Below are 24,173 nucleotides of genomic sequence, written 5' to 3' on the forward strand. Positions count from 1 at the left end.
ATAAAGGAAGCAAGAGGCTAAATTTGAAAGAAAGTTAAAATCTAATTGGAAATCATAATGAAAGTTGACATTCTGAGAAAATAATTTTAGGATGTGGAGGAGCAATGTGGTAATTTAACTATATGCAGGTATATATGATGAAGACTCTGGGGAGAAAACAAGAAAGAGAAGATGGACTATAGGATGGATATAACTAGAGAAAAAAATACAAGTGTGGAGGAAAGAGAGTGGTGACTCCACCTAAAAATTATGTTTTCCTAAGTTAGAGACCAGGAGGATAGAAATACAGATTTATTTAAATAAAATTATAGAAAACATTCCAAATCTAAAAAAAAAAAAAAAAAAAAACTCACAAAAATCTAAGAAGATAAAAAGCACACACTGTTAAAGAAGTAAAATAAAATCCCACATGTTAGTAACTATTTATGTATTAAGTGAATTTAAAAAATCTTATACATTTTTCTAATGTTTACCGAGTCAACCACGAACATGATAAAATAATATCAGTAGTCCAGACCCACTCATCCATTTCATAGCTAAAGTCACATAGTAGTCTTAACCATGTATGAGTGTATATATGGCTATATATACATATATATGGAGTGTATATGGATATATGTGCATGTATTTACATAAGGATAGATAGATGAATAAATAAGTAGAAGATAGATATATGCACTTCTGCATGTATAAATGTACATGCATATATATATATATATGTGTGGAGAGAGTATAAGTGTATGTTTATATTCACACGTATGTCATGCACATACATGCATATATAATGAAAATACAAATAGTACACTTATTTAAAAATCTTTCTAATTGTGGTTATCATTGTTATTTTAATTACATTTAATAAACTATGTTTAATTGCCGTTCAAAAATGCTATTACACATTTTTAACTGAATGAGGGGTTGCAACTGTGTACAATGTATTAATTTCTGGAGATTACATTAAATAGAAGTTTAGACCAGATAAGTCACTCTGCTGTCACAATACTTGAATTAAAATTTTGTGACCTAGACCAGTTACTCAGTTCCCGTTGCTTCAATATCTTGATCTCTAATAAGAAATAATAATCATACTTGCCTCATATAATCATTGTGACAACTAAATATAATAAAATATGTAAGATATTTAGCATAGAGAGAGCACTGAGTATGCATTTGTTGGTATCATTGTTATTACTAATACTGTTATCACTACTATCTCCACAATCTAGAACTCTCACTCAAGCAAATTTTTGTTGGAGGAATAAGAATATGTCTGAAGTTAGCAAACCTAAGTCTTAAAAAAAAAAAAACCAACACACATACAAAATATTGTTTTCCTCAAAAAATGATAAGTCATTAGTAGAAAATCACTTATGTAAAAATGTAGAAGAAAGACTTACAAATTACCAAGATAAGTTACAGAAATATAAACACAATTTTTACTAATTCTATGTTCACTTTATCCTTGCTTGAGCAGTAAATTTATTTATGTTTGCACATACACACACTCACAAAACATACAACTTTTTAAAGGAGAAATCACATGTATAAAAATCATAATTAAAATTAACATGATATATTTTATTCTATCTTGTTACATATATTTGAGAATCATTTTTTAAAAGATAAAATAAACCACTGATTACAGAGCAAACATTGTGACACATATATTGTTTTTGGTATTATTTATAAAATTTAAAAATTTTTGGACCTTAGTTATATGTCAGATACTATTGAAGATAATTTTGACTTATATTAAATAACAATCCATTTGCTAGTTACTATTTTTAATCTTCATTTTATGGAATAATAAAGTAAATGCAGAGAAATTTAATAATTTTCTTACGGTTTTATAGCTAGTAAGTGAAAAATCCAGGACTATAACCTACTACCTTGTTTTTAATATCTGTATTCTGCCTCTGTATTTTCTGTCATTTCTCTTGTCATTGGATAAGATTTTTTCCCTCACCAAACAGGGTTGACAAAGAAAAATAATACAACTTTTTAGCTAGAAAAGTAAATGTATATCCATTTTAGTACATATAGTATTACTAGTTGTTCGTGTTTTTGTGTCTTAGTCATCAAAACTTTGAGAACATTTATTAAATAAAAGCAATTGTTTACTAACCTTTTCAACAATGCAGTAATACTGGAAAGAGTGACAATATGTGTATTAATGCCATTTACTCATACCTCTTATACAATACTTTCATAATAACATGGAAGCAAATAAATCCTATTGGCTATTAATGATTTTTCATAAATCATTTAGTTTGTTAAACTAAAGATGATAGTATTTCACCCCGTGAGAATGTTTAAGTTTATTTTTAATGAAAATATGCTGAGAAAAATATATTGAATCAAGTTTACTGTTACAGTAAATTTTCTGCAAGGTCTATTATATAAATTCTTTGGTAAGAATAAGAATATTTTGCTTCACTTTTTTTCAAACCTTGAAGATCAAACATTGGAAATATTTTTAAAAGCATTGAAAAACAATAATGACAGATACATGTAAAACTAATTTTATTAACATGTTATTTACTGAAACTTACTCAGTTGGTTTGACAGTAGCACTAAGAATGGGATAAATCTATAATACTTGCTATTAAACATCAGTTAGCTTTTCATAATTGAAATGAAGCCTTGTATGTTTACAGGTATACTTACTAGATACATAATGATAAAAGTGAATGGCCTCTGCCTAAACGATGGTTCTATTAATTTAATAAACAGAAAAGAAAAAAAAATTTTTTCTCTGTTATTATCAGATGTATCTGTCAGATGATTTGGGCTACAATCAATGGAAAGGCAAAATCAAAATCAATCTGGGTCAAAGTATACATGGTTTATCATCTCATATAACAGGAATTCTAGAGCTTAGAGAGACTTCAGGTATGGTTCATTGAGATATCACCAGTAACGTAATTTTCTTCTAAGTCTAGTCTGGCATTCTTGGTGTTGATTGTGGTCGCAGCAGATACAACGTATAAATAATAATACCTAGGGGAGGACAAGAAATCATCCTTTCCTGTTAGCAACAGTCTCACCCTCACATCTCATTGGCCCTGACAAGAAAAATGATATTATCATGAGCAATGTACACAATCATCTACGTGGAAAAGATTTTGGGAATTAACTGCAGTACTGGAAACACTCAGCATAACAGAACAAAACAAAAAGTACAAATAGAAAAATCCAAAATGGTTTTACTGAGAGAGTAAATTTCTCTGAGTCCTTCAAAATTTGCACATTTTATCCACATTTTTTGTTTCACTTCATGATTACTCTCGAAAAGTAATTTAGTTGTCTGAGGAATGTTAAAAATTATTTTCTGTAAGTTTCAATATGCTAAATAAACCATTGTCCTGTGCAACTCTTAGCTGAAGTTACTCACTAAAATTTCACACTTGGAATTTCAGTACTTTTTTCCCCACATATGCCATGTATCCTGGATGTTGGAGGTCACATAAGCGATAAGCCCAAACATAGGAATTTTGAACTTACTTCCATCATAATATCTTTCCACAATGCATTGTACTTACTTATTTTCCTGAATCACTACCCCAAGACTGATTTTTCAGAGTATTGCTCTGCATCACTTTTTCCCCTTCAGCTTCAATGGCTAGAATAGTTCCTCATGCAGAGTTGCTAAATGGAAAAATGTATCCAGATAGAGGCAAGGTAGGGGTGAGAAAATAAAACAAAATTATAGAAAGCTGGATTTAGGGACTTCGTAGTGTATCCAAGGATATCTGAATGTAGATAATTATTTTTTAATCATTATATTAGATAAAATATCCTATCATTTTCTCCTTAATGTAGCAAAGAATTTATTTCATTTGTAAAATTGTCAGTACCCTTATCACATGTGCCATTTGATGTCTTTAGTAATAGCTAGCAGGGGCTCATCACTGTCCTTTGCTCTAGATAACATCCTGTACCCATCCATTTCTTTGGTGGCATGTGTGATTATTTTTCCTCAATAACCTTTGATTGACTGCCAGAAATGTCTGTTAGCTTAGTCTTCTCTTCCTTATTTAGTTAGCTATTCCTTTAAAACATAAGTCTGGCCAGATGTAACGATAAGCAGGCAGATGGCTCTAGAGCGATTCTTTCCTGATTAGGAAGTAGCTGTCCCTGAAGATGTGTCTCTGCAACCATCCTGGCCCAAGGCATAATGTATGATCTGTGAGCTTGTATGGGATACCTTAGTCTCATGACAGAAAAAAATTAAACATAAACACTGATATGTAAGAATAAATAACTCGTATTTCTGTGTGAATGTTGTATTTCCCGGCAGCAAAGGGGCGTAAATAACATAAATGGGTAGAAAATTGAGTTTATCTGGGGGAATGGAATATTGCTGTTGATAACTACTCAGTTATTACAGATACATGAGAAAACTGAAATTCTGAAACTAAATTTAATTTGTGCAGGGTTATTGAAACTCTATGTGATGTTATTGGGGTCTTTACTCATTCTATATAAACCCTGCAGTCCATTATATGCATGAAGTCTGTATTTTATCATTTTAGGGACTATTGTGTATTTACATGATGAAGAATGGTAGTGCATATATTGCTGGAAGTTGTCAAAGGTCAGTACCTACTTATATTTGATTTATTCAGCATTTGTTGTCAATTTAAAAGATTTATTGAGGGTTAAGTCAGGACAACAGGTGAGGCAATAGTGTTAAAAGATGGTGAAAGATGTCAACATGCTGAAATCTTTGAGGAATTGTGATTCATTCTTGTTTAAAGAATTTAATACAAGGACTAAAATTCACTGCCTTGTTTTAAAAGTAAAATTTTAAAATTCAGCATATTATACCAGGGGCTGAGAGGAGTGGAAAGTGGGAATTATTGTATAATGGTTATGAGTTTCTACTTGTGGTAATTAAAAGTCTTGGAAATACATACTAGTGATGATTGTACAACATTGTGAATGCAATTAATATCACTGGATTTTATACTTAAAAATAGTTTAAAAGGTAAATGTTTATGTATACTTTAACACAGTAAAAATATTAAGACTAGCATAACAAATGTGAAGACAAATTTATGAATATATATTCAATAAGCCCTTCTAAGTTATAGCATAAATCCAATATTAAATAAGTATTTTGAATATCATGGTAGGATGAATCATGTACTTTTTTCTCCTATTCTTTTTGAGGATGTTAGACAAGATTTTTAGGCAAAATATATGTACAAGTGGAGTAACCCTCTGTATGTGTGTGTCTTCTCTCTGCCTGTCTGTCCAAAGTAGGTTTAACAGTCTGTAATAATACTCAGTATACAGGATTCATCTTACTTTTAATAATAAGCTCAAAAATTCTTTAAAAATGGCTTTCAGGCTACTGAATCTCTTTCTTTTCTCCAGGCGAACTTACTCCTAACCTGTCAGCAAAACTCAAGCTGAAGTTTAGAATTACTTTGTCATTCTTGCTTATTTCAGTATTTTAACTGTTGTTCATAATTTTTCACTTTAAAATTTCCTCAATACCTAACTCCTTTTAATGTTTACTTCCCCAGGGGTATAAAATTAGTTTTGGTCTCTGGATAAAATAATTTTAATGGGTAGAATATCATGAACAATTAAATGAAATAATTATGCATCTTTGGGCAAAAGGGAACCAGTTAAAAAATAAAATGCACTTAATGAGACTCCTAAGCCTATTTTAAAAAGTCTCAATTTGAACTATGTTATGTATCTGTCTATTCTAAGAAAATGGAAAAGACAGCAAGTGAGCTATAAACTGCAGTGTAAATCTGACACCATTGAACTACTTCTAATTTTTAAGGAGAGAACACCTAGCTCTTTTGTCCCTTATTACCAACAAATTTATAGAGTCATATAGATGTGAGTGTGAATCTATACTCTGTATAGTGTTAATAAATAATTACTAACATTAAATCAGCACTTGCATACATTGACTGAGATGAGGATTATGGCATCCATCAGGTAGTATGCTATTTTCTCAAAGATTGAATTGACTATTGCCTTATAATGGTTAATTTTCAAAGTATCTCTCACTTCCAAATCTTCACATACATTGAACAATACTTCAAATGTGAAATTTCTCATACAGTTGTATGATAGATGATTCATTTTCAAATGACATTCACCTAAATTTTCTCAAAATAAAGTGAAAATAAACTTGGAATTAACAGGTTGGTGTCCAAGTTTTCACCTTACCCTTGAATACTTACGTGGCCATTGGAAATGCATTGGGTCTCCATCGTTGCCGCATCTGTTAAAGAAGTACACTAATAACATAGCTAGAGTTGCTGAAAGAATTTAAAAGAAAATACGCCTGGAAATGATTGGTGAGCAATAACATATTTTAAGAATATAGAGTAATTTTAAAAGTTTGGTCATAACATTAGGGCTGTGGTTTAGGACAACAAGGTATCCCTTAATTCTAGATAGGTGATTTAATCTTTAGTATGTTTACGTATGTGATATAATTTGATATATTTAATGAGATTTTTATAAGCATAAAATCTTTAGCTCTCCATACATCTTGTTTAGACATAAAGTCCTGCTCTTCCACATGATTTCCATAACAAAACCTGGGTGTATGCAGGTGGCTCCTTGGAATTTTTCCAGATTTTTTTTTTGTCTCATATTCTGTGTAGCCTTTCAGTACACTCTATGGTATGAGACCCATGGCTGTACCTTAAACAATGTGCAATGTAAGAATAAAAGGATTGGGCAACTAGCCAATAGATGGCATGATTTTTCTTCTTCTTGGAAATGATACATAGATGTAGAATATCCCAGATTGTAACAGAACAATTTAAAAGAACAATTCATATCAGTCTACTTATAGAACATCATTTAAAAATCATTAGAAATAAATGTATAGATTTTCTAGTTAATAACATGAAAAGACAAAAAGGGAAGCTCGATTTAGCAATGTGATTGTTTACCTTTCTGTCATCCGTCAGATTGTACTTCTGCCTTGTATTTACTCAGTCAGTTATAATCTTTGTACTGTGATATGTGAATAATTTGCTAAACTCTTTAATGAGTTTGGGTGAGTTGGCAAAAATCTGATTTACAACTGCTTTTTAGTTAAGTATTTTAATTCAGAGCAGAAATTCTAATGATGGGAATTTCTTATACTGCTGGCCACTGTGTGAAATACTACTCCAGTCATGCCAGAGAAAGGTTATTAGCACTCCCTTAGTAAGCCATTCATTAAATCAACAAGTATTTACTGAACTTCACCTTTGTGAAATAACTGTAGTCTTCCCTTACGTAATCGTCAGTAAAGATGCATCGGGCAGTAGTGTTACACCAAAAGTGACCATCTACTGAAACCGAATATCTCTCTGGAAACGTCCAATTTACTGTGGGTGGTTTAGAAGAGTATCATTCCTGTATTTTCTTCTGTGTTTGCTTCTATAACCATACATGTTAAACTACACTGTGTGAACAGAGATATAAAAGCAGATTCTTTCAATTCTTTGTTTGAAAATAATTCATGGAAAATATAATACCTATTTGGTATACCAAAAAGACCCTCAGTAATTTGTTAATGTAAGATACACTGAGTATAATCTTGTAAGTAAGACATATTTAGTGAGAATAATTTGTTAAAGTAAGATCTATTTAGTGAGGCTCACTCCTGCATGGCAGTTCTGTGCAAGTCACTTTAGTATAAGCAGTTTGAAAGAGATGGTCATGATTTTTCTTACTGTAATTTTAACAAGGTGATGTTTAGGAGCTTTGTTAGTATCTACAGATTTATGTCAAAGGACAAGAGAACAGATATTCTCTCTGATCTTTCAACTTGCTCAGCACAAAATCCTCAAAAGCTTTGCCTACCTTTTTTTTTTTATCAGAAATACTACTGTTTATAATAAAATACGGAGAAAAAACTACCAATACTAGAGTAAGTTAATGTACTACAGGATTCGTATTCCTTTTGTTCTGAGCTAATTGCCATAAGATATAAAATCATATACAAAATATATTCTAAATGTTAGTATTTAAGGTACAGAGTTAAATTGTTCTTAATTTTACATTTGTGTTTAGGAAATGTCTTCTCTATTTAAACAAGTTAATTTACAAAGTGACTCTACATATAAAAACATATTTGTAAATACATATAATCACAAACTTACACTTTTGTGTGAAATATCTAGAATTTCTAAAAACAAATTCTAGTAACCTGATTTGGATATAATATTGACATGAACTTTCACTTATACTCTGACTGTGCAATTTTGAAGCAGCATTTATTTTTGTCTCTTAATAAAGGCTAAGGGGCTAAAGTCTGCCTGTTTCTATTTTATTTAGTATCAATTTTACTTCTCAGTACACAGTTTTTCCTGTATTCTACTACATCGTTTTGTATAAGGGACTTGAGCATCGGGGAGATTTGGATATCCATAGGGGGATGTCCCAGAACCAATTCCCTGCAAATACCAAGGGATAACTGTATTCCTCCAGGAACTGTAAGTGAGAGCAGTTACCTGTGTGCTCTTGCAAATAACAGTTGGAGGAAGTAGAACAGAACAGAACTCAGAGAAGTGGTCCACTTCCTGATGAGAGAAACTGTGAGAAATCTTTTACAGTTTCCTTGTTAGATAACCTGCAGGTAAATTGATTTATAAGTGAAAGATAGTTTCTAAAGCTGTATTTTAGATGTTCCTTCTTTTAAAAAGGAAGTTGAACTACATAGGCTACTAAAAGTTGATGTTCAATTTTGTATCTCTTTGTCTAGAAAAAAATAACTGGGCATAGAAATATATTTTAGGAGACATTATTCCCTTTCTTTTTTGGGGGAGGGGGGCAAAGGAGGTAATTAGGTTTATTTATTTTTAGAGGAGGTAGTAGGGATTGAACCTAGGACCTCATTCATGCAAAGCATGCACTCTAGCTCTTTGAGCTATACCCTCCCCCTATTTTGGGAGACAAAAGCAGGCAAGTAACGGCTGTTCAACAATATGTGTCTTCATACACTTTAACTGGTGTGTGTGTTTGTGTGTGTTTGTGTGTGTGTGTGTTTAAATCCAGGGCACAGCAGTTAATAGCAGCAACGCTTCACACACACTGATTCAGCACTTAATTTTTACTAGAAAACCCCAACTGTCTTCTCTCACGGTGTGAATGTTTCTGCCTCGAGGACCAGCACCATGTGTTAAATTCATTACAGTCTTTCATAGGATCCCAGGAGAGTTTATTCACAGATGTAGATTTACTGCCAACCACCCATAACTGTCTGGCCTTCATTGTGAGCACAAAGACAAGAAATTATCCACTGGAAATCATTCATAGTGGTGTATTAAAAATAATAAGCATCACTCCTAGTCAGTGATGCTGGAGGTTTATAATTTCTGACACTTGACTCTGGTTTTGTGGCAGCCCCCAGGATTTATGTGTAATATCATATGTCCTTTCAATGTCTCACAGTAGAGCCTGAGTTTTTACAGCTTGAAAGAAAGCTGAAGGATGCTGGTAGCATAGATCTGTCTATTTATTGATTTTCCCGTAAGTGCATTTAATTATTCAGTGAAGGTTCCACTTAACAATCTCATCTATTTTTAACCAATTAAGTTCACATTAAAGATTTACCAATATCATTCTAATAATAGAATGAATCATGGCATTCAGCCAGCAAGTGCACAGTCCTGGGAGTCTATATCCTATAGTGTGTATAAAGATCTAAAATAAGTATGCTTTCAGACAAACAATAAAATATATATGTAGCTGTCATCCTACAAAGAATTAGTTATTTAATTATTGAAGTGTTATAAAACTGTATGTCTTCTTGACATTCGTATAAATATTAATAGATGAAAATATTCTTACAGGAGTAGAAATCTTCAGATGTGATATTACAAGTCTTAGAGAAAGTATGATCATATAAGATTAAAGGAGGCAGTGTAGTAATAATTCACTGAAGAGTCAGAACACATAATATTTCTGTTTATCATCCAGCGCATTTACTAAAATGTAGGGTCCTTATTTCTTTTTATCATTGTATTCCTTTTATTGCCATAGAAAAATATAAGATTAAAGTAATTTATTTTAAGGTAAGTCAGTCCCAACTATCTTTTTTAAAGGGTCATAGAATTTATGAATTAGAGAGCTTTTTAAAACCATATATTACATACAGTTCATTTTTTAAAAAAAAGAATGCCCACAGTGGCTTACTCAAGGTAATCTAATATTAATAATATTACAGGTAGACCTCACACCATTTTGCCTCTTAATTCAAGGCTATTTCTACTTGTACTGTATTTTATAGCCCCACACTCATAATTTATCTCTTTGTTGTGTTGCACTCACATGCCGTTTTCTCTGAAGCCTAATTTCACGATAAATATTCACACGTGCAGGATATGTTACACTTGGTTCCTGTTACCTGTATTCCTAGGAGGAAAATTCAACTTTGCCTTATATTGACTTCAGTAAGCATATGCCTTAGCACTGACATATATTTAATTTTAAATCTACTTAAAAACCAATAGTTCACACATGTCTGTGATTGCTTTTTGCTTTCTCATTTTTCTTTGTTTTTGAAATGTGCACGTAGCTAGCATTATTTTCCTATTGATAAATTATTTTCCTCCATCTTTTTTATCTTCCTCAACCCCTTTTCACTTTGTTACATGTGATGTCAGCTTGGAGTCAGTGTATATCAACATGAAAAACAGTAGAACAAAATAATAAAAAGAAAATCTCATGAATGTTCAACTGCTATGGGGGCAAAATCAATGATACAATTAACTTTATCTTTATTGTTATAGACTGGAATTACAATGCTCTGTGGTAAAGTGCAAATAATATGAGAATTTCAGTGTAAAATGTAGACTACCACAAACAGTTCTTTCACAAATCCTAGTCTGCCTATGGGTAACTTCTTTTAGAAGCTTAATGTTTGCCATTCCAGGAGTAATTTTTTGTATAATGCATGTGTTCTTTATAGCCATTACTATTGTTACATAACACACACACATATTTTTACATAAATTAATCAGTATATATATATTAATCAGTATAGATACATAGAGAGAGTTACCAGTTTTGAAATACATGTTTTATAACCTATCAGTATATAATTGGCATTATCTGAGGTTGGGTTTCCTAGAAGCAGACTCTAAGGCAAGATTTCAAGTGAATATAATTTATTGAAGAAATGCTCCCAGGAATAAGATTATGCAATTTAACAAATAAAAATATGGCATGCCTAGTGAAATTCAAATTTCAGATAAACAGTGAATATTTGTTTGAAATATCCAAGGCATTTTTATACTAAAATAATGTTCATTCTTTTTTTGAAATTCAAATTTATCTCAGAGTCCTTTATTTTATCTGGTGACCCTATTTAAGAGAGAGGGAGTAAAGAAAGACAGGGCAAGGGAAGGAGCTAAGCAAAGATGTGGAGTCAGCTGGATGCTAGCTTCAGCCTGAGTCTTTGGGGAGTGCTGATTCAATAGGGGGTCTGAATTACACTATGAAGTTGGTCCCACACTAGGACTGACCTTTTGTACTGGTATTACTCCGGGAGTGGCTGCAGGCTGTGTGGGGCAGAGGTGGGATTAGGGAGGAACTAACCTCCTGGATGGGTAACTCCCATTTTAACAAGCACAATTCCCTAGAGAAGATGGTAGCTTTGAGTGGTTAGTGGGCACTGGTCATATTAAATATAGACATGTTTATGTGTTCAGGCTTACAGACCTACAAAAGTACCTCACCTTCCTTGCAGTGATAATACTTAGGTTTATCCTATCCAGTGGATCTGGTTATCAACAAAACATAAGGAATGCCTTCTTAGAGCAGGTGTCTAGGGCATTTCATAATCAAAAGGTGGATTTACGCTTGTTCCTGTTTTTCATACTATCACCTCTTTGTCTTTTAGGAGTTTTAATGATTTTTACTCATAATTGAGACAGTTGCATCCTCTGCTTATTATTCTTGCAAAACTTAGATGGAATGATTTGTTGAACAGAGTGAGATGAGTAGTTTATTTATGTGTTCCCGAAGTTATACTCTATAAATAAGTTGTGATTTGTATAAACACTATATAAGAGTTCTAACTGGAGTAACCAATTACATTGTAGTATCTATTGGGTTGTTATGTTACTACTGATGGAGAACTATCATTTCTGTATTTACATGTTAACTTCAAAGATATTTCAGCTCTGACCAGAATATCTGCATATATAGGTCTCCTATGCCAAGCGACATTTGCCTGGTCTAAGGACAAAATAGTTGATTTCTAAACAGCTAAAAGCAGGTCATAGAATATTTTCCAATGAACCAAAGATTGGGTTAAGAAAATTAAAGGAGGAAGACAAATGAATTATGTTAGAAAAAGATTAATTTCAAATGATAGAAAAAAAAAAACAGGAAACAACAAGTTCAAGTTAGGATTGAAGCCTCAGGTGTATAGACTCAAGTGTAGGATCTAGTGGAGACAAAGTACAGAGGTAAGGGCAGGTTGGAAATAAATGCTGAAGGTTTAGGATTATTGGGGAGTTTAGATATGTTTGGGACTTGCCTAATGAATTTCTGGAGTTTGGTTTAAAGGACAGAAGTTAAAGGGATGGCTCACTCAAAAGAAATTGTTATAAAATGCTTAGTATTTCATGAAATGCAGTATCATTTAGCATACTTCCCATGAAAATAATATTTTTGTATCATTAAATAAGTCAATTAACTGATATTTTAAATAGTTTGACAATATTAGTTTATTATAAAATTAACATGTTTCTTCATGGGATTTTGAAATATGAAAATGTGCAGGAAGAAAGTCACCCTTAGTGAATCATTTTAAGGAACAATTATTAACCCTTTTTCACTCTCTTCTTGACGTCTTACTGTGTATATTATTTTTATATAATTATAATCAAAATGGTGTATATAAAATTAATTATGCCAATTAAAATATCTGTTCTTCCTGATTTTAAATATTTGCTGCTTGCAAGTAATTTTAAAAATGTAGAAACAAATGTAATGAAGAAATACAACCCAGAACCTAAAATAACAACTGCTATTTTAGTATTTCAGGTTGTGTATTATCATTCAAGACTTAAAAAATCAACAGTGATTCCAATAATTCAATATAAATATCATTTTTACAATGAAAAAATACAATGCTCTCTTTGTGTGTGAAAGAGTGAGCTATATTTTAAATTCTATTCAAACAAGTCCTATTTTTAAAATTCTAGCTATTACTTTTACAAGATAAAGAACTAAATTGAGCTAAGAGGTGATCAACAAGTCAGGAGAACCTGTGAGATTTGTGAAGGGAATAGTGATGTTCAAGAAAGCCACTTTCTGTGACGTGCAGAGAGAGGAAGTAAAGAAGCAGTTGAGTCTCCCACTGTCCCACCTTTGTTTCTGTTCATGGAATCTGTATGAAACAAAAAATCCATATGAATTTCTGAGTTTCATACCCCAGATGATTAAGTAACAACCACCATTTATATTAAAAATGTTAGAAAATCAGAATATATTGCTAATTCCATAATTGTATTTAATCTATTAATGTATAAATCTAAGTTCAGTGTTAGAACCACAGAATATGGTCTACAGGATGTGGCCTCATGGCAGAAACACTGATCAAGAAACAATAATTCAAAGAACTATTACTTATCAAAATTGAGTGTCTACTTGTTCTTCTCAAGTTAAATCATGTAGGAAGTTATCATCGGAAAAATGACTCAAACACATAAAAAATCATCAACATGCATTTTCAATATTTTAAAAATTAATTTTCCATTTGATATATAGAACCCTATCATTTAAAAGCTAGAAGAGGTCTTGGAGATTTTAAACTATGCTCAGTAGAGCATCCAGATTTCACAAAGGGGACATCAGAGTATGATGCTGATGTTCACCGAGTGGCTCTAGGTCCTTTGCTCCCACCGAACCAAAGCATATATACTTTGTAGCCCATGTATCTTGGACTTTCGCCCGGAATCTCATTTGGGAAAAAGAAATGTTTTGGCTGCTTTAAAAAGGAGGTGAAAATTTCAGATTTAATTTCAGCCAATTTTATGTTATATGGGAGAAATTAATGGTCGTTCCAGTCAAGTTCACACACTGGTTAATTCAAAACCAAGACTGAGTCTTTCTAAAAGGGCTGAGTTCTTTCAACTGCACATCTTCACTGTCTGTGTGTATCTGAAGACCTGTCTTCTGAACGTGCTGGAATAGTGTTCTTCTCACTACATCATAATGATGTTTATGAAATATGCAGTGTGGTTTAGGATATGGGGAACATGAGCAGTTCAACCATTATAAAAGATTAATATTCTTAAAGTTTTTAAATTAAATTTTAATCCCCCAAATTCATTTCTCTAGATGGGGGCATTATAATCTTGATAACTTTTCCATTAAATTTAAAAAAAGTTTTAAGCATATTACTGAAAAAGAAATGTATCACTACAATTTAAAACATATAGTCAGTCAGTCCTAAAAATAAAAGTTTTTGGCTGAGTTAACCTCTTCTGCCTGAGTCTTAGTACCTTCATCTGTTTTGGGAGGCAAGGATTAAATGATATAAAATAATCCTTTCTGTCCTGTATCATGTAGGATGCTTTGCATTGCAAATGGAAGGAAATGCTCATTTAAAGGTTTAATTAATGGGGAAATTTATTACCACACATAATAGAAATTGCAGAGATATGAGAGACTCTGGAGTTGATTCAGCAGCTCAAGAATGTCATGCATGACCCAAGATCTCTCCATTTCAGTCTTGTACTCTTATGGTTGAAGACATTCCTGGCTGGTAACAAGATGACTAAAGAAGTTCTAGGCATCATACCCAGACCCAGGAATGCCCTCAAGTAAAGGGGAAAAAAATGTAACTTCTTATGACTTTCTCATGAAAGATAAGAATGTTTTTGTAGACATAGTTTTGCTAACTTGCCATCATATCTGATGGATTAGAGTTGGCTCACATGAATATTCTTGTACCAATTAATGGCAAGAAAGATGAACTGAACCAACCATGCCCACTCTTGGGATTGGGTATAGGTTCACTTTACCATGAAATGCTTGGCTGTATGCATGGCACATGAAGGTGGCCACCTGGAAGAAATTGGGAATCTGTGACCAAAGAGAGAACAGCAATGAATGATGATTAGGCAAATAACCATGTCCACTACACAATGCTCACAGCATATGGCTATATTTATAATCAGCAATCATGAATGGTAATGAGAACAGACAAAGTAAAACTAATCTGAATTTGAACAGAGTTCTCAAATATCACTCTAGGCATTCCTACCCAAGCCTTCTCTAACCATTTAAACCTTTGTTAGAATCAGCTTAAAAATAACAGAGATTTGCATTGGTAATACTAATCTGAATACTTTCAATGAGTTAAATATTTAGGTCCCATGATGCTTAATGATGCATTAATTAGAGAAAAAATTAAATTCTGAATACCAGTAACCAAATGACCTCAGGAAATTGGCATAGAAAATGACCAAAGCCTTTGCCCAACTGTAGACCTTCGCTGTCCTTGAGGACTTGAAGGCTGGAACCAGCTCTTGTGTTACCATTACTTAAGCAGTGCTAGCAGGGAACGCTGTCTAACACTGAGTGGCATATCAGGATGACCACAAACACAGTCCTGAAAATCAAGCTCACGTTGCCATGATCATAATATAAAATGATTTCACTGAGCAGATTGGATGAGAGCAACTAAGAAATAAAACAGACAGTTATAAACAATGGTAGACAACATTTTCCAAATCCTTATTGTGAGGTGCCCAGCAGTATTTTAAGTGACCTAAAGGTCTGCCACAGACATAGAAGGCAGGTGCTCTTATTATTGCAGTCATCCTCATTGTCTAGAGGAGAAAACAAATGAGTCATAGAAAGGATAGGAAGGTCATACCCTTAGTAAGTAGTGGAGCTGGTAATCCCACCCAAGCAGCATGGCACCAGGGCCCACATACTCCTAAAATTTATGCTATCCTGCTAGTGCTATAGCCTCTTTGCTAACAGAGGTACAAGGGAGAAGAAATGTGTAACTTTAATATGAAGAACTGGCTTTATTGTTGAGAAGAGAAAGGGATTTATGGAGCTACTTAAGAAAGAACTTGGTAAAATTTAATTATTTTATAATTCTGGAAGATATAAAATGAATGCATACAAATTATTTTAGTATATCATTTAAATAGTGACTTATTTTTCTGTTTGTAGTATAGTATGTGCTTATTTATATCACTGAGTGAAATCATTTAAAACCACATTGCACCAGTTCATTTCCAGACTATATAGTTCTTAGAGAATATGGAATGTTGGTGTAATTTCATAACACTAGAATTCCAAAATTAAATTTATAAATGTATTTTAAATATGGGTCATTTTTCCCCTAAAAATAATGTCCAGTATTTTTATTAAATATGCAGTTGGCCTAGGGAATACAAAAGTGTTCTTCAATGCATGAATGACTGAATGAGTAGATAAATTTAACTTAATAGCTTGGTAGAAATACTTCTGTCAGTCCCACATTTTCCTTGTATTACTGAAAAATATTTTCTGTTCAAAAACTATTTTGGGGGACACTTGGAACTTGTATAAGGCCATAAACATTCCAGAACTCTAGGCCGCCCATACAGTAACCCCTTGGTATTTGTGGCTGATTGATTCCAGTACCCACTACAGATACCAAAGTCTGAGGATGCTCAAGTCACTTATATAAAATTTATATAACCTATGCACATACTCCTGTATAATTTAAATCATCTCTGGATTACTTATAATACCTTATACAATATAAATACTCTGTAAATAGTTGTAAATGAACTACAATGAAAATGCTATGTAAATAGTTACAGGTGTGTGGCAATTTCAAGAAGCAAGTTTTGCTTCTTGGAACTTTCTGGATTTTTTTCCTAATATTTTCCATCTGCAGTTGGTCGAATCTGCAGATGTACAATCCGCAGGTATGGAGAGCCAACTGAAACCAAAATTAAATATTGAGGATCATATGAAGAGCATTTTAAAGTGATGGAAGTTAAGAATAAGAAGTGATTGACAGTGAAATAAAATAATGAAGGAAAGACTTAAGAAGTGACATTAGGACAGCAACAGGTTTCAGGCATACCTCGTGATGCTGTGCTTCACTTTATTGAACTTTGTAGATACTACTCTTTTTACAAATTGAGCAAATCTATCATGCCATTTTCCAAAAACATTTGCTTACTTTGTGTCTCTGGGTCACATTTAGTTATGTTCACAATATTTCAGACTTTTTCATTATTATTATATTTGCTATGGCGATCTGTGATCAGTGATCATTTTGATGTTATTACTGAGACTCCGAAGGCTCAGTTGATGGTTAGCATTTTTTAGCAACAAAGTGTTTTAAATTGAGGTAGAGTCAGTTACAATGTGTTAATCCCTGGTATACAGTCATACATTTACATGCATATATTAATTAAGGTATGTACATTGTTTTTTTAGACATAATGCTACTACACACTTAATAGACCACAATATAATATAAATACGACTTTTATATGTACTGGGTAGCCAAAAAATTTCATGTGACTCACCTTATTGTGATATTCACTTTATTGTGGTAATATGGAACTGAACTTACAATATCTCTGAGGTCTTCCCATAATTCCCTTCAAAGGCAGCCTTAAATGACATAAAAGCAACCCGAGGACAGCAATTTCTGGAAAACAAAATCAACAAAAAGACATAACTGGTTGAAATTGCCATTGGAAATGTATTGTGCCTGAGAAGAGAGAAGTTATCACTTGACATGGGGTGTTGTCTGTATCATGTCAGAACTGCATCAGCAAAGAACCTGTAAATTTTCTAAACAGTAGGTGAATATTTGTGGATAGTGGGAAAGGAAGGACCCTTGGTCACTATTAATCTGAAAGAGAGATAATGAAAGGAATGTTTTTGCAATGTTTGCACTTTTATATTGGCATACATATTAATGTAAAACAATGATTAAGCCTTCCTAAAATTAATAGTTTTATAATGAATGTAATGTTATCAGGCACAAAAGTGATAGCACAAGAGAATACAGCCAAAGACATGCAGCATTTCTATGGTAAAACTTTCAGGACTAACTAAAAGCCTGCGTTATAAGACAGTATAGAAAGGCAACAGAACCCTTTCCAATCCACTAAAATAATGTTCTGTTTCTCTCAATCCCAAAAGTTTTCTAGAATAATGTGACTGTATGTCTTTTTTTCTTCAAATTATGTTTTTTTTTTTAATATTGTTGCTTGAAATCATTGGTAAGAGGACAAATTAACATCTACTTCGGTTCAAATGAAGTTAGCTGCTTGCCTGCCAGTCCTTTTAGTCATTTTATTATACCTTAGAAACATTTTATCTAAAGGAAAAAAAAAGATTGAGTGCCACTGGATTTCTAGAATAATCAAGGGGGCATTAGCAGCTTGGTTTTCTTAGAAATCAGGTTCATTTTTCTCCTCCAACTTAATATCATAAAAATGTAAAGGCAAATGAAATGTTGTAAATTCATAGAACAGTCTCCCTGGGAAGGTACTATTAGTGCAGAATTGCTAACCATGAACAAATTACTGCAATTAGTTACCTGAGTGGCATTGTATGGTCACTCTACCTCACTAACGTTACATGAAAACAGGATTTGTGTTCCTTACCTTAATGTTAAGACTCTCTGAGTGAATGAAAGAAGATATTTAATGATTGTTCATTTGATAAGGTGATTTAGTGTCATAAGGAGTTCTTCAGAGTTTAGACTCTTGTAAATCTAGAGCAATTATAGGTCCTTTGGGAAATTCAACTACATTTCTATCTTTAAATAGGAGCTACCAGGAAAACCACTGTATAAGCTAGCTGTAGAATAAAAACCATGCTTTTAAAAAATAATCTTGAATTCTTCATTCTGAAATGTCTGCATAGTCAGGAACAAATCAGAAGTACTTCAGAAATCAAGATATTTCTAGGCTCTAATGAGGATAAAAGGAGAGTGAGAACTGTCTAAAATTCATATATTGCTCCCTCTTTATTTCTCTCTCTCTCTTTCCCTATCCATCTATATATCTATCTATAAAGAGATACAGATAGTACATAACTCATTTTAGCTAAACCTTCAACAGTGAAACTTGTACTGAAAAAAGTTTAGTATAGAATAACAAAAATCTTAGAGAAAATCATAATTTTTAAAATGCTTTAGAATTTCTTTCAAGAAATTCTTTAAAATTCCTTAAAATTCAGATTACTATTTAAAAAATAACTTTTCTTCTCTGGTAGTACTTGTTAGCTTCTTAAATCTAAGTCTTTGGAACTACCCTTTCAAATTTGAAAAATTCTTTTTTTTTTAAACTTTTTTTAGAGGAGTTACTGGGAATTGAACCCAAGACCTCGTGCATGCTAAGCATGTGCTCTACCACTGAGCTATACCCACCCTTCCTTTGAAATTCTTAAGTAATAACTTTGATAAACATCTAGAATCTATTTTAAACAAACTTTTCAGGAAGAGTTGTACAATAGATGACAGAATTAGAATCAAAGTATCTCTAAAGACAAAAATGTTCAAAACAATACGCTAAATTTTAACAAGACTAAATATAACAACCAGTATTTTGCTTCAATATGTTTTATGACTTTGACTCCATAAATTCAGATTCCGTTTTGATAAAAAGCATCATGTGTCTGATAAAATTGGCTTTTTCCAATTAGAAAGCATTACCAAAATTTATAGAAGGCTAATAAAATAATTCAGTTAATAAATTTTGTATTACTTTCCTTTAATTAGCTTATAGTCTATTAGAAGACATAAAGATATAATAATGATACAGTGGAGTATGGCCATGACAGTGATACGATCAGGGTTTTAAGTAGAGAAGGCACACCTCACCCTGATTGGCAGACACAAGAAGTGGCTTCTAAGAGTGATGACACCTACACTGTGTTTTAATGGTGCTTCCTGGCTGCGTAATAAGATACACTGAAGAGAAAAATGGGAGCTAAAGTTGTGAGAGCAGAGAGGTCGTTGATCATTGGAGTCCCAGTATGGAATGCTAAAGATGTTGGCCTTTATCCTGTGAGTAATGAAAAAGCTGTTGCGATATTTAAGCCATGGAATGACAAGTATATTTTTAAAAGATTGCTTTAAAAACAGAGTAGAGTATAAAACAAAGTATGGAGAGACACAAGGGTTTTTAAGGAGTCCTGCATGATAAGAGATTAGAAACAAGACTTAGAACTTTAATTTATTCAAATATTTCATACTGTCATGTATAAACATCAAGTGTTGTAATTTCACTTTTATTCATAGAAGAAAATGAACCATGCTACTTCTGCTTCAAAGATCTAATCTAGGCTGGTGCTTTGAAACAGTTTTTTGTGGTGTTTTTTTTGTTTTTTGTTTTTTTCCTGTGGTTCCTGCTAAGTGCTGCCAGAGCCCACTTGAAGGGAAAAGGAAGGGCTGAGTGGCTGAACCAGTAGAGCTTTGGGGTCTACAGGTCAAAAAGTATATGAAACTGGATTAGATACATTATGGCGTCCATGTACTACCACATTGAATTAAAGAGTCTGAACAACACTGAGTTGTGTAAACATACTTAAGATATCTGTGTTGGTTCTAAAAGGTGCAGGCTGTCATTCTGGTGTAATTTGCAATCAGATAGTAATTAGAAAATTCAATAAAAAGTTTCTAATAGCTCTGCATTCATTATCATTAGCATCATTGTGCTAGTATGTATATATATATATACACACACATTATTATATAAATGATTTATCTACAGATGTTTGTCCTTGTACATATTTTATATATATATATATATATGTAAATGTTATTTAAGAAAGTTTTCAGAAGATTTTTTTCTTGACTTCTAAATCATTTGCCAATGGTAGGAGTTACACATTTCTCCACTGTTCCCTAATCTGATAAAATAGATATTGCTGTGGAAAAACAAAAAAACTCAGAAATCTGGACTAGCTATACAACTGATGTAGAAGAAATGCCTTTTATTGGCAATTTCATACCTGGAGACTGTACCATCCGTACAATAGCATCTGGAAATGGGCACGTTTGAGGTTTTCAGTGACTGGGGGCTACTGCAGACATTCAGTGGGAAGGGCTGGGTATGCTGAACACCCCACAGCATTCTCCCTCAACAAAGAACTGGTCCACTCAAAATGTCAATAACGTTAAGAAACACTGGTATTTAGGTTCAGGCTGAAGGAGATACAACAACAACTGAAGCTAGGATTTATGGTGGGAGTTAGGGGCATCCCATATTTTAGCTGTTTCAGCAGCCATCCCTTGGCGTGTAATTTCTCAAACATACTCTTAAGATTCTGATTTTGGAGCCTAATATCCCTTTAAATGCTCTGGTTATGCCGATTTAAGTCTCTAATCCTGACTTCTACTTTCTTTTCTATTCTGCGTATTCTCTATTCTTCTATATATATTTTGACATACCCTTCTGTGTTTATGAAATCCATCCAAAGAAATGTACACTGAAGAAAACAGTGATTATGTCCTTGAAACTTTGATTTCAGAATTGCTCTGGTTCATAAAAAAGACATTATCCTGATTAGCAATAAGTTTAATATTATTTTGCTTCACAGTCATGTATATGTCTTACAAAAAATCCAATCTATTACATTGCCTAGGAAAACTTGGAGGAGCAACAGTTTACTCAGTTAATTTTGAAATGGTTAACATTTGAGGCACCAATATTTGGCTTTTTTAATAGATTCATATCATCATTAATTAGTTGCTTTATTCATATGCTTATTTATATAAATATATATATATTTAAAAGAAATTTATTAGTGGTCATTTTGTCCTTTCCCATTTTGCCAGACAATTTTGTAAACATATTGGTACATAACATCTCAGTAAGCATTTTTGACTCTCTGGGTTTTTTATTTGCTATGCTTATATCATAATATGCAAATCAGAATATTCAGTCTGGCTTTTTCTTTTCACAGTTGCTCGCATTTGATTATGGGCAGTGAGACTGTTGCATACATATTACAACTTACCATGATGCTTCTTTGTCTTACATGTTCATAAACAGTTTATTATATCTATACTTTTAGGGAAAAAATTGTACTCCTAAAATTCTGAGTGTCATGTATATTTTTTTCAGAACAATAATCACTGTAGGTTAAAAAAAAAAGCTCCATATTGTCTTACTGTAGAGAACCTACCTGATGTAAATGAGATCTTTTAATGTCTCATTTAAAATAAACATTATCATAAACATTATCACTAAATGCTGTTACATAAAATAGCCATAGCGAACATATACCCTGTAGCTGTAGTTAAAAATCATTAGAATTAAAATCTCCTTGCATGAGATATATTAGGAGAAGAATCGTTCACAAACAGGAGCTATATATTTTAGATGAATGGTACAATGTAGAGAGATCAGGTGTGTGTTTTTCTTATAGAGGGAAATGCCAAATTTAAAATAATGTTTACATAAAATCTGGAATAGTGCTTCTTGAAGAAAAAAATTGTTGATTTCAAATAAAACCAGAAAATCATTGTGATAAAACTTAGAAACACATACTTATTTCAAAATCACAGAATTTTCAGTGTACAAGCTACTTGTTTTATTCCAAAAATGTGAAAACTATGAAGTATGATTCATCATATTAAGGATGCTGTAGGGGTGACATCTACCCCAGTGTCAATACATTCAAGAAAAGATCCTAGTTGAATTTACAATAACTGTTGGAATATAGAGAAGGGAGAGAGGACTTGCAGACTGAGTTTCAAGAAGGCTTCATAAAGGAGGTGCAAATGAATCCTGAGAGGTAGGTAAGATTTTCAAAGAAGGAAGAGAGGAAAGATACTGATAGGTTAGGTTAATATTGGGTGAGTTTAAAAGATGCTCAAAAATAAGAGTTGAGGTAAAGTTCATGTGAAAAAGTAGAGGAAAAGTAAATCAGAAAGGTGGAGACTCTTTAGTTTGTGAAATCCTTTGAATTGAGGAGTTAAGGGGTTTGGACTTTTTGTTCATAAAAATTTTTTTGAAGAGAGAATGAAAAACCCAAATCTAATGTCTTAGCCTAGGTTCCGAAGAAAGCAGAGCCTGAGGCACACGCTTCTGCTTCTGTGCTATTGTTTCCTAGGGAGTGCATCTCAAAGGACAGAAAGGAGGGGCAAGGGATTGAAGCTGGGGAGGAGAAAGAGCCGGAACTAAGCTTTTCTACAACTGTCCACTTCCAGGTGGTGCTTGCATATTGTGAACAGCCATCTGTAAACCAGACCCAAGTCTTCTCTTTAGCTGTCATCTGAGCAAACAGAACTTCTCATGAGGCCATACAGGCTGGGAGAGAGAAGACAGTATAGCAGGATGCAGCCCGTGGGCATTTGGGCCACTTTGTCATGTAACTTGCTTGTGTCTTCAGGGCCTCCTTGGGTCTGCTCTCATACATACCACATTTCATTTCACTGCTGCACATGCCCAAATATATGGCTTGATGGGTCACATAACTGAGCATCTGTCTTCAACGACACATAGATGACTGAGAGTAGCCTGGCCTGGTGTATCAGGGAGACTCAGGTAGGCTTCAGATGATTATCTCCCATCCTTTGTAACACCTGTCCAGCAGGACGGCTACGTCTGGGAGCTAAGTATTGGGCCATGTATTCTCTCACAGGGATGTACTGAAGTAGTTTTGTTTGCATTCTCTGTTCCAAAGTCTGTTGGCTATCTGGTGTGCACAATATCCAACTCTGCGTATGTCACTGAGTCTTATACGTGTTTTAAGTATTTGGAACTTTTGTAGAAAATGTGCCCCATTACTGCTGTACATTTATTAAGTTCCTTTATAAAATAGAACTAGAACTACATGTATATCTTGGCAGCAAGCCAGGCAGAGTTTAAGTATGTATTTCAATAGTTTTAGTAAATAAACTCAGTCTACCAAAAGTCATGGTATGCTACCTTATGTATTAAAATTCTTTACCTAAAGTACCAGGTTTATTAAATTCATGACAATAAACAGACTCAAGGTTACTCATAACCTACTGCTTTAAAAGTCGTGTTGGATCATTTGAACTAACCCTTGAAAATCCAAATATAGTATTGTTTCTGGAGCTGAGAATAATTTAGTATTTTCTAGGATGGAGGCGTTCTTGCCTTACCCCAGAATTTTCCATCTAGGTACTTTTAATATGTTTACATGGGGAATTTTTTTAATACAATATCATC

At 33.0% G+C, this 24,173-nt stretch overlaps 1 protein-coding gene across 1 annotated transcript in view; it reads left to right on the forward strand.

Annotated features, from left to right (window-relative positions):
* The window catches only part of ZNF804A (zinc finger protein 804A), a 244,311-nt gene that overhangs the window by 63,805 nt on the left and 156,333 nt on the right, over nucleotides 1–24,173 (forward strand). The window lies entirely within an intron of this gene.

This window comes from Camelus bactrianus, chromosome 5 (genome assembly GCF_048773025.1).
Source record: "Camelus bactrianus isolate YW-2024 breed Bactrian camel chromosome 5, ASM4877302v1, whole genome shotgun sequence".
NCBI classification, from domain to species: Eukaryota; Metazoa; Chordata; class Mammalia; order Artiodactyla; family Camelidae; genus Camelus; species Camelus bactrianus.